General features: G+C 36.2%; 1 protein-coding gene across 3 annotated transcripts in view; it reads left to right on the top strand.

Annotated features, from left to right (window-relative positions):
* LOC109540843 overlaps window positions 1-19,319 on the top strand; it is a 145,900-nt gene that overhangs the window by 51,076 nt on the left and 75,505 nt on the right. For 2 of the 3 annotated variants that reach the window (XM_048670059.1, XM_048670066.1), the window contains exon 2: window positions 15,152-15,215. The gene's annotated coding sequence lies outside the window, so the exon portion shown is untranslated. Of the gene's footprint in view, window positions 1-2,683; window positions 2,904-15,151; window positions 15,216-19,319 lie in introns of those variants that run through there. The other variant, XM_048670064.1, reaches the window with a different exon arrangement.

Raw genomic sequence — 19,319 nt, 5'->3', positions numbered from 1 at the left:
TTATATTTCACAAATTTTAGAAAATAATTGACTATGTCGGTCTCAACGTGAATGAACTCAACTGCTTTTTCTCGTTTAAAAATTCGTATCATCAGAGCTGTAAGGAGCAGCAACTTGAAATTTTCACCAGCTTTAGAAAACTCTTGCATTTAAAGAGTCCGAAACTCTAGTCAAAATCGCACAAAATCCTGATTTTTTTTTCAACTTGGTAATTGCTGGTCTCAAAGCAAATGTCGGTCTCATAATAAATGATTTAATCAAGTGTCCTGTTCTATAAAAATTCGCATCTTCCACCCTTAAGCAAGTAGAAACTTGAAATTTTCACCAGCTTTAGAAGACAGTTGACAGTCCGAAACTCTAGTGAAAATCGCCCAAAATCCTGATTTTTTTCAAGTTGATAAATGCTGGTATCAATGCAAATGTCTGTCTCATAATAAACAATTAAATCAAATGTGCCCTTTTTTTTTAAATTCGCATCTTCCAACCTAAAGCAAGTAGCAACTTGACATTTTCACCATCTTTAGAATCCACTTAACCCGAATAATGCCGACAATTTTACAGGAATCACCCGAATCCTGATTTATGATTAGGTCAGTAAATTGTGGATGTGGAGATGTTTTGACTAAACTGCACCCTCTCTTTTAAAACTTCTGATCTTGGAAACTGAATCGAATAAAATTTTGAAACCTTCAGTATCTTTAGAATACAGTAGACAGTAAACATAGTCAAAGTTTCATATACATTGACTCAAAATCCTGACTTTTTTCAGGTCAGTAAATTGCGCCCTGAAACTGGATGTTTTAACCAAACTCTTTCCTTTAAAACTCTTCGTCTTGCAAAGTGACGCGAGTAGAAATTTGAAACTTTCAGCATCTTTAAAAGCCACTAAACTATAAACGCGCTCAAAGTTTCAAATAAATTGCCCAAAATCCTGAATTTTTAATGGTCAGAAAATTGCGGCCTGAAACTCCTCATGTTGGAAGCTAAAACGACTAGAAATTTGAAATTTTCCGTAAATTTAGAAGACACTAGATTGTAAACACACTCGATGTTTCATATAAAATGCCCAAAATCCTGAATTTTTCCAGGTCAGTCAATTGTGGTCTGAAACTGGATGTTTTGACTCGACTGAGCTCTCTCCTTTAAAACTTGTCATCTTGGAAGCTAGAATAAATAGAAATTTGAAATTTTCTGCATCTTTAGAAGACACTAGACTGTAAAAACGCACTCAGAGTTTCATATAAATAGCCCAAAATCTTGAATTTTTCGAAGTCAGTAAATTGCGGCCTCAAACTTGATGTTTTGACTAAACTGTGCTCTATCGTTTAAAACTCATCATCTTGGGAACTGAAGCGCGTAGAAATTTGATACTTTCAGAATCTTCAAAAAACACCAAACTATAAACGCACTCCGTTTCATTTTAATTACCGAAAATCCTGATTTTTTTCAGACCACACAACTAGATGTTTCGACTAAACTGGCAACTGCACCCTCTCCTTTAATCTGAAGCTTGGAGATTGAAGTGAAAATAAATTTGAAATTTTCAGCATCTTTAAAAGACACTAAACTATAAAGGCGCTCAAAGTCAGAAAATTGTGACTGAAACTGCAATGTTTTTACTAAACTGCACTCTGGCCTTTAAATCTCTTTACCTTGGAAGGTAACGCAAATAGAAACTTCAAACTTTCAGCATCTTTAGAAGACAGTAAGCATCTTTAGAAGACAAGTAAACACACTGAAAGATTCACATAAATTGCCCAACTTTACCAGGACAGTAAATAATGTATAGTAATGTACATAATTTACAGTAAGATAGACAGTAAATAGTGTATAGTAGTATAAATATAGTAAATAAGTCTGGAACTGCATGTTTCGGCTAAGCTGCCCTCTCTTTTAGAACTCCTCAATTTGGAAGCTGAAGCAACTAGAAATTTGAAATTTTCCGCAGCTTTAGAAGACACTGGACGGAAAACACGCTCAAAGTTTCATATTAATTGCTCAAAATCCTGAATTTTTCCAGGTCAGTCAATTGCGTCCTGGAACAGAATGTTTGGGATAAACTGCGCGCTCTCCTTTAAAAATTTGCATCTTGCAGCAAAAATAATATTTTTGTCTTTAGAATTCCATCCCAATCAAATCTCAAAATGGTTTGGCTCAAAGATAAACAGCTAAGATGCAAAGTATCCCGAGTAAACGGTATCATATTAGCTTTCGGCTTGTAAATACCACCCTAATTTGTCAAGATTCTCTCGTTTGTTGATTTATTATCATAAAAACAAACCCAAATATATAGATGCAGGCAAGGGAGTCTTTGCACTGCGCTGTTTTCGTTATTTTCGCTGATATTAAATCAATCGGTTACACCTAACTCATAATGAAAGTGCAAACAGGCACAAAACTGAGCATTCAACGTTCATTCATTCAAACTATCACAATCAGTCAGTGGCTGAAAATGACCGTTGAATGGGGCCCATGCAGTTGAAGTGACCATAGTCGAAAGGTCCAGCTCGAAAATCCCCAAAACTCTTTGCCTTATTTGCTCAAAAGACGTAAAATCTGTTAGACCATTTGACAACAGAGTTGAAAGCTTCACTAATTCGAATGCTCGGAAATAAGGTACCTTCTTGCTAATAAGTACTACCTAGCAGCTCGTTGTGTGGCACATTTAGTAGCGTCACTTTACTTGTTTAGGGCAAATCGAGGACCTTCCGTGTCCGTTTTTGGTGGGAAACAGTTTCGAGATTTTACTTTACCGAGGATTTACTGCCTAAAGTAACTGGATTTTCAATATTGTTCTCAATTACTGTGTGTATGTTTGTGTGTGTGTGGTGATAATTGTGTTTGACTTTCTAATTTTTGGGATCATTATTTTCTATGGAACATTTTGGCATCATGTGCAAAAGGTTAGTGTTGTTTACAAAATTTTCTACAATATTTCCTTAATAATAATAATTGCAGTTTGTTGTTTTAGTATTGCACATAAATCTACTAAAGTAGAGACATAAAATTTTTGTTCTTAATTTTCCAGGAGTTCCTAGTTGGTTATTTTCATTATTAACTGATTTTTAATCACGTTCTATCATTATTTCATTATTGACTATTGTGATCGCACAATTGCTGGGAATCCGATTTTTTTTATTTTCAGTACTTAAATGGTTTATAAAATTTCGAAACGTGAAAATCGCGCGTAAAATTAAAATTTCTTAAGATTATGATCATTTGGAGACACACTCAGATAATTCAAAATTTTCTAAAGGTTCTTGATGCTCTGTTGTTATCTATTTATTCGTTCTTGATACATACATTTTGATTCCATTCTTTCATCAGTGAGTTCAAAAAGTCGTAGATCATTAAAGAAATTGTTGTTGTGTAATTTAGATGAATTGTTTTGTATAGAGGAATTTTTCGCTCAAGAATAAAAAAAAATGGAATAAAAGAAAGAGCAAGTTTTCTTAAATCTTAAATTTTAATATAAACTAGGTGCATATTTTTAAAAAACGTATTTTAAAAAAATCTTTTGTGATTTGATGCTGGGGAGAGAAAAATTAGGAACATAGTTTATATTCAAATAGGAAATACAGTCAGGAAAACTTAAAGATTGATTTAACTGCTTGCAATATTTTTGAAATTCTTTCGGGGCGACTTTTTTGCAAATGGGAATTACATTTTTCTTCAGTACAGGGGAATTTGGGTCCAATATTTCATTCGAGAGGCTCCAAAGTCCTGGAAGGAATGACATTTTTTAGCCAAAACTTTTGAGCCAAAGGAGGTAATTTTTTACACACATAAAATGTGTGAAGATTTGTGTGAAATATTGGACTCAAATTTCTTTGCATTGAATAAAAATGCTGCGAAAAACATTGCAAATCTCAATATTTACGATTTGCGCGCGATTTTTTAATAAAACTTGACCAATTCTTTGTGTTTTTGACTGTTTCTGAGCAGAACTGTGTTTTCAAGTTCTGGAAACTAAACGAAAACTGAAGCACCTTCATTGAGAGCAAAAATAATCAGCATTTTTCGTTTTGTCCAAGTTGCGCAAAAAACGCGAAAGACCACAATATATTTTTAACTTTGCTGTTTCTTGTTTGCTACTGCTATTTTCGTGTTAACATTGTTTTTGTTTATTTTTTTATTTCAAATCTATTACAGCAGCTTTCTATGCGAAAAAAAGGATACCAGAATGACAGTAAATCGATGATTAAAAAAAGTTCTGTATAAGTTGATGAATAAAATGCAAATTTGAATAAACAGGGGACACATAAAGTGAAGAATGCGAGACATAGAGAACCCGCGGAGTAAATAATGAGATATTGAGAACACATAGAGGGAAGATGCTACTAATTATTCGTCTCAGAGTTGCACCTTTTATAAAGCTTTTGCAGTTTGTTGTATATTTAGAAGCAATTCACTAAGACATTTCCTAACGCGTATTCTCCTGTCTGTCTGTGTATAAATATTGGCTTTGTTCATCGCCTCATTTACATCCGAAGAAAAATTGCGCATTCAAAGTCAAGATGTTTGAGCGCTAACTATTAAGTGCTGCGAACTACTATGATGAATAGCCATCAGAAAAAGACCGTAAATCTTCGTTGCGGTCATAAATGTACCATCCTACATGTGGTTTTGAAAGGAAAACAATAAAATGGTTGTCGAAAAGCGCCATTATATTCAAATGCGAATTCAAATTCAATCTAGTTTCGCAAAAGTGTTACCTATTCGGCGACACATGATTTCTGTCTGGGGCAAATAAAACAAAATCGCGTGATTTACGTTTACATTTCTCCAACAAAGAACACAAGCCTTACCACAATTAGCTGGCTGAGACATGAACCCAGTGACAAGTGGATATTTTTCTCTATTTTTATTAAAGGTGCGACATTTTGCTGTCTTGGCGCCACCGCGTGTCGCCAGTTAAATACGCGCATAATTAATTTCCCTACACTTAATAATATCAATTTATATTTAAAACATGAAGCATTATTCTTATTGTTATTGTCGATGAAATATTATAATTTCCATGAAAAAAACTGGCGGTTTTTCTGAACGTGTTTAGTGGATTAGCAGCTAGTTATGTGAATGTAGATCAGGATATTAATTGCCTTCGTGAATATTTCAATCAATCGTTCCCCGTGTGACTTAGGTCATGAATTAAGCTGCTGACTCTACGCAAAAGGAGAAATGTTGACTTAGAAGGTCCTTCCATCACTGGGTGCATATAACAATAAATTCCACTAGTCATCGAACTAGAGCGCACATGTCACTAATTAATTAATCACGAATAATTGGGACAATCCCGTCAGTTTTACATGGTAAACTTACAGGATTAGTTCAGAACGAATTAATTGAAAAAAAATAAGCAGTGAATGACAGGCGCGTTGCTAATGAATGAATTCGACTAAATGGTAGAAATCTCCCATGTATTTGGAGCAATGTTGATGTTAATCCTAATTGAATAGCGCGTTGCCTGCTTCAAGTCAACTTAATAGGATTATAAAGCACGTAGTGGCGAAGCTTGATACCAAAAATTATCTAATTTGGCTTCAAAAAACTTTCAATACAAAGAGGAAGGTAAATGCCTGGAGCTTCTTGTATATACAACCACACAAACATGACCATTCAAGATTAATTTCCCAATAGAAATCAATGTAGCTAATTTGTTTCGTCACCTGTACCCACGTTCTTTATGCAGGTTGTAAGTGTAAACATGCAAGAAACCTTGAGGATGTGCTCTCTAAGAGTGTTGGGCAAAAATTGATTTTTATTAAAAATATAAAAAATCACTGATTTATTTAAATTAATCAAAAAATCATGATTTTTTTTATTTTTATTAAATTAATTGATAAATCCGCTTAATTAACTGTTTTAAAGTCATTGCAATTGTTGCCGAAATGACTCAAGATAAGTTGAAAATTCTTGTCGCAACGGCCCGCGACTTGTTTTCGCACGTTGCCCGGTGTAATCTATAAATGCCGACGCCTTTCTTCCGTCTTATTCATTTCGTCACAAAATTTCAAGAGAGGCTAATGTTGAAAAGTGTGTAGATTTTTTGTGTTTGTGTAATAATAATAAGTCAGTTTGAAAAGAACGCAATGGCTGGAAGAAAAGAAGACTGTATTTGGACAGTTTTACATCAAAACCACCTCTTCTATAAGTCAGGATGCAGAGCAACTTGCAAACAGTGTAAGAAAAAGATTCAAGGCATAGTACAAAGACTGAAGGCACTCCATGACGTTTGTAAGAGGCAACAAAACAGACAAGGCACAACAACAAATGCAAACATCGATCTTCCGCCCAACTTTTTTTGAGACTGGAAGTGCTTCTTTCTCCTTTACATTTCCCTCGACAAGCTCCAAGTAACCTCCAGAATCTCCATCATCTTACACGCAAACAACAACCGAGTCGGCTTCCAAGATAAAGAAACGTGAAAGCCAACCGTCAATGTCCAATTTCGTTAGGCGAACTTCATTAGGGGAAAAACATCTTATTGACAAACAAATAGCTAAGGCCATATTTGCCACACACTCAAGTTTTAGATGTATCGAGAACTCGGAAGTCAAGAAAGCCATTCATCTATTGAGACCTGGATACAGTCCCCCTCGAAAAACGGTCGCATCGAGCCTTTTGGGTGAGATTTATGCTGAAAAAAAAGAGGCATGTTTTTCATCTCTCTCGGGTAAAAGTGTTAACATGTCGATGGACGTATGGTCAAACATTCACAAGGAGCCGGTTATATGCGCAACAGTAACAACGGACGATGGACGAGCGCTTCTCTATGCAACCATTGATACTTCTGGAAAGCCTCATACTTCGACATACCTTACTGATCTGGTGTGCGATTTAATTTCCTCGTGTCAAACAAAATTTCAGTATCAAGTGCGATCTGTTGTAACGGACAATGCTGCTAATATGACCGCAATGAGGAAAACGTTAGAAGAACGGACGAACTCAAAATGTTAAAAAACACATAGTCCAAATTGTCAAATATTTCCGCAACAGTCACATGGCCAAAGTCAAATTGCAGCTGCAGTGCAGCTGGAGGCAAAAGACTATTACTACCTAGCGATATTCGCTGGAACAGCGTGGCCGATTGTTTAGAAGCGCGGAGAATGATGTCCCACACAATGGGACATCATTCTCATGATTTGCGAGAATAACTCAAAATATATCGATTCTGTTATCTTTAAGAAAGAAAGTTTCAAACATAGAACTGAAGCATGCAGCACAAGAGTACCTGAGCCTTCTGAAGCTTATTGCTGTTGCTCTAGATATACTCCAGAAGAAAAATGCCACAATATCTGATGCCGTAGAGCAGTGGAAACTTTTGCAAGATAAGTTTGAAGAATCTCAAAATTTATCTTTAGAGAAACTACAGAAGTTTCAACATCGCTATAAGCAAGCTCTTACACCTTATCACTTTATTGCTTTCATGTTAAGCCCGGAGAAACAAAACTACGCTTTAACTCCCGAAGAGGAGGATCTGTCTTCGGAGACTATCAGTGAGCTTCATGGAAACTCGGAATTGCTGCCCCTAGTTATTAAATTAATTGCTGTCCTTTCAAATAAATTATGTTTTCTGATGAGGTGCTGAAAAATATGAACGGACTTGCCCACTATAAAACAGTTTCTTTGTGCAACTGCGTCTGTCGAAAGGATGTTCAGCACATTCGCATATCAGGAACCGATTGGGAATCGAAGAAAGAGGGAAATTATTGTTCCTCTTCAGACTTTATAACGAAAATGAAGAGAAAGAGAAGGGATTTCCGTTTTAGTATTATTGAGTTTACCGATAATTCCGTTTAATTTTTAAGTTCAAATGTACCGTTCTATTTTGATTTTCATTTCTTAGAATTATTTGTGTTTAATTTTAATTGTTTGATTTAAATCGTGAATTTTTTCCAAAAAAGTCAGGTGATTTAAATTATGATTGAAATCACTTGAAAAATCAAGCCAAACCTGCTCTCTAAGGCAGGTAAACTACAGGCGGTTAAAGTTTTAAATTCGTTTTTAATTAGGCTACACGCCGAAATATATCCTGAGAAACGTGCTCCGTCACAGAATATGGTTGGAGAGTTAATCGGAGTATCGAGAGACAGGTTCTCTACCAGTTCAGAAACTGGACAACGGAGCACAGAACACATTAACAACTCCACGGTTTGAAGATGTTTGAAATCAACTTGAAGAAAGCCCCCGTAAAGTTTTGGGGTTCTGGGATGAAGTCACATCACGATAGTGTATGGGAGTGACACACAATTGTGCATGAAATGACTGTCCATACCACATCTAAAGGGTCTAAGCTCTAAACCCAGACGTTGACCCAAATTGGAACGCATTTTGGCCATTGGGTCCTTGACCGTCAAGTAGAAAACCCGATTTTCTCAAAGTCAGTCCTTTTCATAACCGAACCTGTATGTACCAAGAGAAGGAACTTTTCTCTCTGTATCGTCGTTCTCTCATTACTGAGAATCGTGATCACTGTGTCACAACTTGTGACGTTATTTCTCTCCATTGACTTCAATCCTGAGCCATGTTTACATAATCGCACAACAAATTACCTTCTGCTACGCACAATTGAAGATTTAATTTTTTATGGAAGTTTGCAAACTGCCCAAAATTCAATCGATTTTCCAAATTTCCTGCAATTTCATATACAGAATAACAAAAGTCCATTTTATTACACGTAAAAAGTAAAAAATTTCGGGCTTATATCTAGCCTAGATTTAAACTTGTGATTGGAGCATCCTGGTTTGTCACCCTTTTTGTGTAGGGCACGATGACACTCTCTCTCCAACTACTTGATATTTTTTCTTCCTCCCAAGCCTGGAGTATGAGGGTGTGGAAGTGTTTGAGAAAAAGTCTCCTCCAAATTTGAGACACTGCTGATATGGTGTCATTACCCGGCGATTTGTTATTGTTCAACCTGCTCATCGCCTTTGGTACCTTCTCAAGAGTTGGCGCTTCGATCAGTGAATCTGCGGTATAGTAGATGACCGCATCTCTTTCTTTTGTATTTGCTTAGGTGTTGCAGTGTTCTCTTCACACTCCTGGTCAAGAGTGCCAACCAAGAGTGCCTCTTTCCAGTCTTTTTCTTTCCCACTATCGTTTGCCAACTGCCCATTACTGACCTCTTAATGTTGCCCCATGTTTTCTCTACATCCCTCTGTCTGTCTGCTAACTGAAGGTGCGCTGTTGGACTCCTCTAGTACTATCGCATCTTGCTGCCATATTTCAATGCTTCAGTATCCTATGCAGGGGCTAGACTGCGTTCTTGCTATACTTTTGGTTAGATCCCCTTGCTCGTACTTTAGCTCTAACCAGAAAATGGTCACTATCTGTAGTAGTAGGGGCGACAAGGCGTCACCCTGCCTGACGCCGGTGTTTATGAGAAAATACATTGAAACTTTTCCCCCAATCCTGACACTACTATATGAGTTCTCGACTCATACTTTACTCATGTTTATCGGCTTTCTGGGCATTCCCAGTTCTGCCATAGCGTATAGCGTTCCATAGCTCCACGCTTGAAATGCTATCATACGCTTGATGAAAATCAAGAAATAGCTAGTGTAAAGTCAGAATCAGTTGTCGAATAGTGAAAATTTGGTCTATAGTGGACCAGTTTCTTCTGAATCCACACTGATATTCTCCCAGTCGGTGTTCGAGAGAGAGAGACATGCGGGGTTATTTTATCTAGCAAGATCAGATCCAGCACTTACCCTATACCCCGTACTAATGAGAGAGATCCCACGTTAATCGGAACAGCGCACTTTATCTCCTTTCTTATGCAAAGGCACCATAACACTTTCCTCCCAACTGGAGGGCATTATTTCTTCTTTCCATATTTGACAGAGGAGCGCATTAAAAGACTATGACAAAGCTTCTTCTTCATTTTCAGACACTCGGGCGGTATTTTGCCGCTGCCTGCAGCCTTGTTATTTCTAACTCTGCCTTTGGAGGTTTCTTCTAAAGGCAAAAATATTTTTAAATTTTTGTTGATTTTGTATTTGCAAATAGTTATTTTCGGTTTTAGAGAATTATAATTGTGTGCTTCTCAGTTAATAACTGTTTCCTTTTTCACTTCTATCGTCTAATTTTCATTTCAAAAGGATGAAAACCATTCACTTGCATTTTCAGAATTGAGGTAAATTAACCCCATTCATTCATTTGCTAAGAAAATTGTGCAAACATCGTAAAGGTAAAACGAGCTGGATGGTTTGCAACAGATAGAAGAACTAGTTCCCGGTAGTGAAAACTGTAATCTTAAGCTCTTCGGATTCTTAAGCATTCAGCGAGTTGAAAAAGTAGAAATATGGCTACTTAACGAAGCTGAAGTTATTAATTACATTATAATGAAGACGTAAAAGTGATTGACGGTTATTGTTTCATATTATGACACCGTCCGATAACAGAAATTAATCAATAATTAATCACTATCGTACTGGTCTGCTCAAAGAAGCGTGAAATATCGCTTTGCGCTATTTTTTTTTCTGTTGCGTTCAAACCAGAAATTGTCCGGCCAGTGAAAGCCATTTGGTGGAATAATTTAATACAAATGAAGAGTTCTTCTCGGAATGCTTTTTCCACAAATGAGATTTCATAAAAGCAATTAAATGGATTCCTTAATAGCTATTTCTAGCAGGCAACTAAGCAGGTTACCAGCTGCGTTTAGTAGACACTAACACCTCTATAAATTGCTTTACATAAAATCTACATAAACGCAATTCGAACTGAACGAAAAAAAGAAGAAAAAATTACATTATTTAACCTCAGAATTTGGTTAATTCTCTCTGGTTTCGAACATATTAATCCACGACTAGTTTGTATACAATGTTGTACCTACAGCTACTTACAAGATCATTAATACAACATAAATATCTCCAGTGGATCTAGGAACATTCATAAATGTCCCGGTATAATTTGAGCACAGCAGTTCTATTTAATGGTTGGATGGTCTGGGAATATGTCGTGGGGAAAAAGGCAGAATGTTGAACGCCCATCTGGGTTTATGGGCTCGAAATCGGGTTTAATGTTTGTTCAGATTCAAAACGGTTACAGTTAGATAGACGCATTCACTTCGCATAATTACGATGCCATATTAAATATTTATTGTGAGGATTAAGTCTTTTGAAAAAATTGCGGTAATAAATACATAAAGCAAGTTGCCTCAGAATAAATTACTTTAAGGATCTTGATACTGAATCTGAAAATCCTTTCATGGTTCTGTACGTTTTTACTAGCTAAAGTGTTATTTATGGCGGTTTTATGGGCGCTGGAACGGATCAAGGGGCAGCTCACAATACTAGTAATCAATGTTCTTTGAGGATGGAAAACTGTGCTTTTAGCCGGGAGTTTTAAGAATTTCTGAAGGGGTTTCAGAGTCAGTAATCCGCCTTGGTCAGTAAAACGGCAGTAAAATTTCGTGTCATTTGCCATATGATTTAAAATTTGCATGGCGATATAAACAGAATGGAAAATGTTTTGATGGCACTAATCCAGCTTCAGCTAGAGAATGTCACATCTGTTGCTATTTTTTAGTTTTAAATTATATTAAAAATACAAATCAAGAGATGAACAACATTCTAAGTAGAAGATCATTTATAAAACTGAGCGCAAAATATAGCAGCCGGAAGCGTTAACATTCAGGCAAAAGGAACTTTAACTGTTTCTTGAACTTGCCTCATGAAGCAGTAGTACATTTTTTAGAGGAAAAAGGAAGGACAATTTTTTGGAGGAATTTTTCATTCACTGTTAGACTTCCTTCATAAGTGCTCCCATAAAAAAGGAATGTGCTTTGATGGCACTGATCCATCTTCAGCAAGATAATTTGGTGTTTTTGCATACGTTTAATAATTGCCGCACACCAATAGAATCAGTAGAAAGTCTGTCATAAAAGTTAGCTGGAAAACAGCAGAATCATAAGCGGATCCTTCATCCACGGGCAGACTTAACAAGAACCGAATAACCAAAGTGAAAAGAGGAAACAACAGACAAAAATATATTGTTCAAAAGGAACCACAACAATGAAAACATATAAATACAACCTCCCAACTGTGCGACGCTCAAAAGGCGCAAAACCGAACAAAGAAATCAGCATCTTCAGCTCATCGATTTGCATTGTGCTTCGACAGTCAGTATGAGAAGGAAAATTTGCGTTTTTGGCAATCTTTAGTCTCCTGCAACCAGATTCAAATGACTGATTGCATGGTCACAAAAAAGCCTTGAAAAAATATCTTGACCCATTGGGTTAAATGAGCATTTTGAACTTTTCTTCGTGCTACGAAAATCACAGCCAGTGATGGCTCTGTTATTCAGATCGTGATACGTAAAGAAGTTAATTTGCCCACCTGAAAGTGTTCAAACCGCGATGTTGTCTGAAAGCGCTCAAGACAGGCCGACATCAAATTATCAGGTTATCACAATTACCCGATTATGTCGGTGGCTATTAAAAACGATTTCGCACCATTTCGTACCATCAGACCATGCAGCCGGCATATTTCACGGAACATTAAACGGGCCCCGTCAAACCATGGTCAGAATGCCAGCAACAGTTACTTTGGCCATTTTTGTACATACAAATTCAAATATTGCATTCAAATAAAACATTTTGGGCGACTATTTAAATCAAAATTAATGCCCATTTCCTCGTGAGCGAGCGATGAGTCTTTGGAAAGTCAACTCAATCGTTCGTTACTTACTCTTTCATCCAAACGATTTCCTTCGCACGATTGTGTCGCGCAAATTTCAAGACCAGGTTTCATTGCCAGGAATGTAACCATAATAGTGCAGGAAATAAATGCAAAGTACCGTTGTTTAAACAATTTTAATAAGCGATGATTATGGTCGTGATTGTTGATCGATTGGCGCCTCTATAAATATGTCAACAAGCAATGTTAATCACCGTTAGCTAGTCAGTGTCACGTTTACTTAAGAAAGACTATGAGACCAAGTGCTTGACATTAGAACACAGCGAAGGAAAGTGCCCCCAACTCGAGGCAGATTCAATAATTTCCAGTCCACAAAAAGCGGAATGTGCGGCTAAAGGCTTTTAATTACGGCTGGACGTTATCTAAATCCACGTCATATTTTACGGTGCCAATTTAAGAAATAAATTTTAAGGCCTGTGGAGCATAATGAGAACATTTCGATCAATAAAACGGAAAATTACGATATGGAGAACGGAAAATCGCTCATAAGATGTCCGTTTACTACTTAAGTAAGTTATTTACAGTTGACGCAACTTTGATTCCGGATTGGTACCTTCGATGAGAACATGCAAGGGGCATTCGGAAGCCGATTTCTCCAATTGAGCGGTTATGGTGTTATCATAGATCGGAACAAAAGAATCTGAAAACAGCTTTACATATGTTATTCTTGAGATGTCATTGACTAAGTACCACTCAGCCAGTGGGACTAAGCAAGCTGAAAGTAGTATAGTTGACCACACTTGACTGCAGAATGCTTCACTCGAGCGTCATTGGGAAATTTCAGAGGACTGTAGTGTTTTCCTTTGTATGACTCTCTAAACTCTTATGTGGTCGACCACTTGCCTATTTTTTTCAGCTCAGCAATTGGTTTGTTAACGTCAATGAATAGATGTAGAAAAGTGGCAGAATTATAACCAATTCTTCACGTGCTTGAGCAGATTTTGCAGAAAATACTTGCAATTTTCAAAATATACTACAGTTAATAAATGACATAGAATTGTGTATGATTGAATTTTCAGTTTTTTTCTTTTTTTCACCTTAAAGAACACTTACAAACTTTTGAAATTCGCTTTTCCAAAACCACTTATATTATATGCATGAAGATGAGATTGTCCGGTGCTATTTGCGGCAAAATCCAGTTTTAGGTATCAGCAATTCCTAACTCCACATGCAAAATTATCGCTACAATGCATAAGAATTGTGTGTTTCGCAAAACTTTACGCATCTTTTCTAACGTCGCCCATTGATTGAGGTTATCTATCGCGTTTGAAAATGGTAATTTTTCTCAAACTTTGTGAGTGTTTTTTGGCTTAATTTATGGAAATAAAATTCGGAGGCACTCGAACGACACTTCACTTCCTATAATTTGCTTCGAATGGTTATTGTTGATCATAATGGTATTCCAAAAAATACCGTCGTGTTCCGCTTGCAATAACAGAAACTTACACTTTGCGCTCGAACGTTGGGGGCAGTTAAAAGCTTGTTAATAACATTTTTCTGTATTGTATTGTTCCCTTGTATTGTTTGTGTGCTAAATATGGTTTTGTTGTTTTTCTTTTTTTCTTGGCATTGCTCCAATGAATCAAACAAGCATTTTTTTATTTTTAGTACCGCTTTGGTAAGCAAACTTGACAAACCAACGAAGAGACATGGGAGAGTGTTTTAAGAAAAAAATTGATACAAGTTCAGATATTAAATAATATTAACCAAAATGTAAATAGTAATAACGTCATTAAATTCTAATTCTCAGCCAAAATTATATTTTCAAATTGCCAATTTAAAACTCACCTACAATATGAACGGTTGTTTGCCTTCCTTATATTTTGGAGCAGATTGTCATTGATAAATATTATTTTTATGCAGGGTGATTCACAATTGGCGTCATTTGTTTTAAGGGGCCATAGAGGCGCACTTAGAGAGTACGAGAGTATATTGAAAAAAAATTTTCCGAAAATGTCTAGAATATATTAACAGTTGTAGATTTGAAAGAAGTAGTAGTATTTTGAACTGGTCCCATGTTTGATTGGTAGCCTATTGGAATACTCAACCGTTCGAAAAAAAAATTCTATTTTTGCTTCAAATTACGAAAATTGCTGATATTAAAAAGTACTATTCTACAATTTTTTGATAAAAAGTCAAAGCGGCAATGATGTTTTTGGTCATTAACCCATACTTACAGGTGGATAGCCTTTGTCAATATTAACAAGCATTTGTCAAACTTGTCAAACTGACATATTACCTCGAAAAGAATTGTTGCCGTCCTGCTGATCTAGTTTTTTGCAAATATCTCAGTTATTAATAACAATTATTTTTTAACAATTTTTCCTGTACTCCCCAAACACCCCAGAGGAATCACTGTAATTTTGAGTTACCCTGTATATGAATTTGAAAAAGTTGCCTGTTTTACATCGAGTCCAGAATTTACGAATATTTTTTTTTGTGTCTTGCAGATTATGGACTATTTTGTAGCCCATCCATTTTTGTCACCCCCTTAATACGCCAGAAGTTAACAAGGTAAGGAAATGTTTAACGTTTGGGAATTTTCATCTAACATTGAGTATACAGAGTGTTACACTTTCGAAGTCTTGGGATTTGTGGTGTTGGTATCGGTAAGAGATTGTAAGTCGGTTGAATTGGGGCAAACTTGTTCGTTTTTACGCGCCAAATATTTACAACGAAGAGAGTTCAAAAACTCATTTATTTCCGCAGAACTTCTCACAAACCAACCTGAATACGCATTATTTTGGTCAGTTAAAAACGTATTTGCTTTATAGAAAATTTGCACTTGTTTTATGCATTTTATCAATTCAACTGATTCGATCATTCGAAATGTTTGATCGTAAGCCTAAAGAGCGAAAGTGAAAAGTAGTCTTAACTAAAAATTTGGTTCTTTAATAGCCGTGAAAACATGACTTTCGCAGTTTACAATGTTGATAGAAACATTGTAATTAACACACTTTTGTAGAAATATTTTTCTAAACTCATATGGTTAACTTTGTTTTAACTTACGGAAAATGTTGCCCTTCATCGAACAGCTACTTGCTGAGGAGCTTCTGTAAAAAAAATGAATTAGGAAACTCTGCTTTTTATTCGGGTTGTGAATTTATTTTACAAAAAACCGCCAGTAATTTTCATAGATTAAGTCGATATTCATCGGAACTCAATGAATGACAACGCATTTTAAAATTCACAATTGAAAACAATCAAATCCGTTTAGAATTTTGAAAAAATATAATTGAAGAATGAGAAAGACTTACTGTTAATGATCAAAAAAAAAAAACCCAGGAAACCGCAGCGTACATTATGTTGTATTCAAATCAATATAACTATAATACAAACTAAGCTAACAAAAAAAGATTTCAAAATTAAATCAATCGACGATTTTGAAAAGAAAAGTATCTATTAATTTTTAAAAAATTTAATAAATAAATTTTTACCCAACAAACGTCGGTACAAACTCAATAAATTTTATTTCGTTTCCAACTCAAAAAAACATTTAAAACCGAAGTAATTTAACAAATTTGGAAAATATCGAGACAAATTATTAAGTTCATGAAGCATACAAGACAATCTCTTCAAGGACCACCAGATAGCCAATGAGGTAAGGGTACAGACTCGTAAAATTTTATTCAGTTTTCAACTTGACAAACGTTCAAAACCGAAGTAACATTAACAAATTTTGACAAATGTTTAGGCTTAAGTAAAGTCAACTTAAAGGTTCATATTTATCAATCCTTGCGGCAAAATTATCGTACTTAACTCGCGAATTATTGCCACTATTACACTTGTATGTTTAGACAGATTAAGCGTCATACTCGGGTAGTAATGGATGCCATTATTTACATGCCCATGTTAAAATTAGTAGTTGAAGATAGAAATCAAGCGAAAATGCATAGAAAACTGACTAATAAATTATATTCAAATATGCAACGATTTGCTATAAAGAAGTGTTACCCAGAAAGACACAAACCAATTTTACAAGACATTGTCTTCAAAACCATCGAAATAAATCCAAAACGGTCATAATCCATTGTTCCCAAACTTAAGCTGGCTGTAAAACAACAAGCGGGCATTTTCACATCAATTAAAAAACAACGATTCTTCCTGAAGTGGATGCCAATAATAAAGGAAAAATGCTGTAAAAAGGTCCATGGGACCCGATCGTAAAAAAATAAAAACGTGCCAGGACTCAATTTTGGTCAATTTGCTTCAGTCGACACCTTTTTTAATGTTTTCATGTGTGAAGTAGGGTGAGTCTGCATTCTGTTTATCTTTCAAGAGCCGTGGCATCCTCATATGCAGGATCGGATCAATTTTAATTTATTGAAATTGAGTCTCAATTATTTCTTTTAAGAAAGTGGTAGCTGACGTGGAGTGATGTCGGGATTTATGAAAAAATCATAGTCCAGTGGCTTCTATTTGTTCCTTTTCCTATGCAGACCAGATTGTCTATTGCTGCTTCGTAACTTGTCTTCAGTTGTGACTGATGGTAACATTATGGCTCCACCCTTTTCGCGTTCCTCCTGCACTTCGTCTTCTGCAAGCGATTTATTTTATTTTTACTATCTTTTATCGTTACTTGATTCATTCAGTTTATGTGTGATTCCTGCTCACACGTTCTCCGGAGATTGACTCGTTAACATTCTTCTTAGGTGAATCTTGTAATCTCACTTCTTCCTCGCGCTTTTACGGACTATTTTTTCGAATGGAGCTGATTTCTAATGTAAGTTGGGTCCGGGGCCTGAAGCGCTCACACGTGACGTCATCCCATGTAGGCCAGTTTAATTCCTATTACGAGGGCGTGAGTATGAAGTACATTCCCTGGGGATTTTGCGTCAGTTTTTGTCTAAAGTTGTCGATTTTGGTAGTCGTAACTAGGTACTTAAGATTTCCTATTTACTTGACAAAAGTTTGAAATTTTTGTTTTTCGGGTTTGCCAATTGATTATTGGTTTTACCTCAATAATTGTTAAAAAGTGTATTGGAAACACTGTGGAAAATAATATCCGCAATAAAAAGATTTTTAAAAATTATGTACCTGAATAGCACCATGGTGATTACTTCTTCATGTGAATGCAAAAATTCGCTGAAAAAAAAAGCACAAAAAAGATGTTAACTTCCTCTTTGAAGCTTTGCGGCGTTGCCATCAGTTTTATCGATTGCATTGTTCAAGGACTAATATATTTAATTAATTACTAATTACTGTTTACCCAAATTGTGTTTTTTAATGAAAACTGTCCACAATCAATTATAAAACTATTATCTAATTGTAGTAAATTTTTTATCTACCAACTTTTGAACGGAGGCCAGGGAAACTTAGCATTATTACCCGGCAACCCCGCGGAAGTACCTTCCATGCGCGGTTTAACCTCTGTGCAGAAGCCCACATAAGTTATAACGAATCCATCGCCCTTCAAAAATCATAACCTGGTTTGGTCTACGCTCACTGCAGTGTTTACGGGCGAAACACTGGCCTACATTGTCTGACGTCATTATTTTTTTATTATTTTTTGAGTTCAGCACTGAGGCCTACACGTGAGGCACGTTGTAATACCGAAAAATGTTTTTTTTTTTATTTTTTTTTTAAGATTGAATTTCAAGATTGAAAATTAAAAACCTATCAGCATCATAAAATCGTATTGCAAAAGGAGTAGACTCGAGCCCTAAAAGCCGCACCTTTGGGTGATAGAAGACAGAAATTCTCTGCGGCCAATCGATTCTCTTGCAGGTAAAATTGGCAGACAAAAGCGAAATGGAAGTGCACGGACCTCCCAGTTCCGAATAACTGGGAGGTCTAAACCCCTGAATGGATTTGGGGCAATGAAGCTAACGGTAGTTCATTTGAGAAGACATCTAAGATGACTCGACTATGGTTTCACATTATTAGGCGCTTTAGACGTTACTTAGCTGGTATCGCTTTGCGGCTCACCTCAGGTAAACCAGTTTGCAGATATTTAAAAAATACGTACGGAAGTGACAAATCGATATCTCCTCCGGCAGGTATTCTCTTTCTTGGAACCCCGAAAGGAAATTTGAATGAAGCGCTACCTTGCAAGGGTTGGCGCAGTCCAGTGGCTTGATAAATGGCTTTCTTTGTTCAGAAAACGTTCAGCACCAAATTGATAAAGCCGCTTTCTTGCTTCGACTAGACGAGAGTTGTGATGCCAATAAATTGAACAATCGTTCTTTACGATAACAAAGTTATTTTTACTTCAACCATTGGGAAAAGCATAAAGTCTTCCGCTGTTGCTTGAAGATGATGAACTCTCCGAACCCCTGGCAAGCTAAGCATGTTTGACACACCTAGTAAATGATGGTATTTTCGAGGATACAATAAAACAGAGCAAATTCTTGTTTATAGCGCTATTAAGGCAATGTCAATCTTAACATGAAATCTCAGCCCGTGTTGCACACATTTTTAGAGCACCACTTTTAAGCCCGATAATCTCTCCAAAAAGTACTAAGCGGATAATGGTGGTGTTTTGACATAGGAGAAAGCCGCATGATATCGCTAATGCACAAAAGCACAAATCGTCCTGGTTGTGTTGAAATGTGTCGTGCGTTTAACGACCTTTTTATGTTACGATAATAAATGCTTTCAGAGGGATCGTCTTCGGAA

The sequence above is a fragment of the Dendroctonus ponderosae genome, unplaced genomic scaffold, assembly GCF_020466585.1.
Source record: "Dendroctonus ponderosae isolate FM_Combo_2020 unplaced genomic scaffold, Dpon_F_20191213v2 Dpon_F_20191213_1, whole genome shotgun sequence".
In the NCBI taxonomy this organism is placed as follows: Eukaryota; Metazoa; Arthropoda; class Insecta; order Coleoptera; family Curculionidae; genus Dendroctonus; species Dendroctonus ponderosae.
Note: the sequence above shows the minus strand (reverse complement) of the source record. Positions and strands in the feature narration are given on the sequence as shown.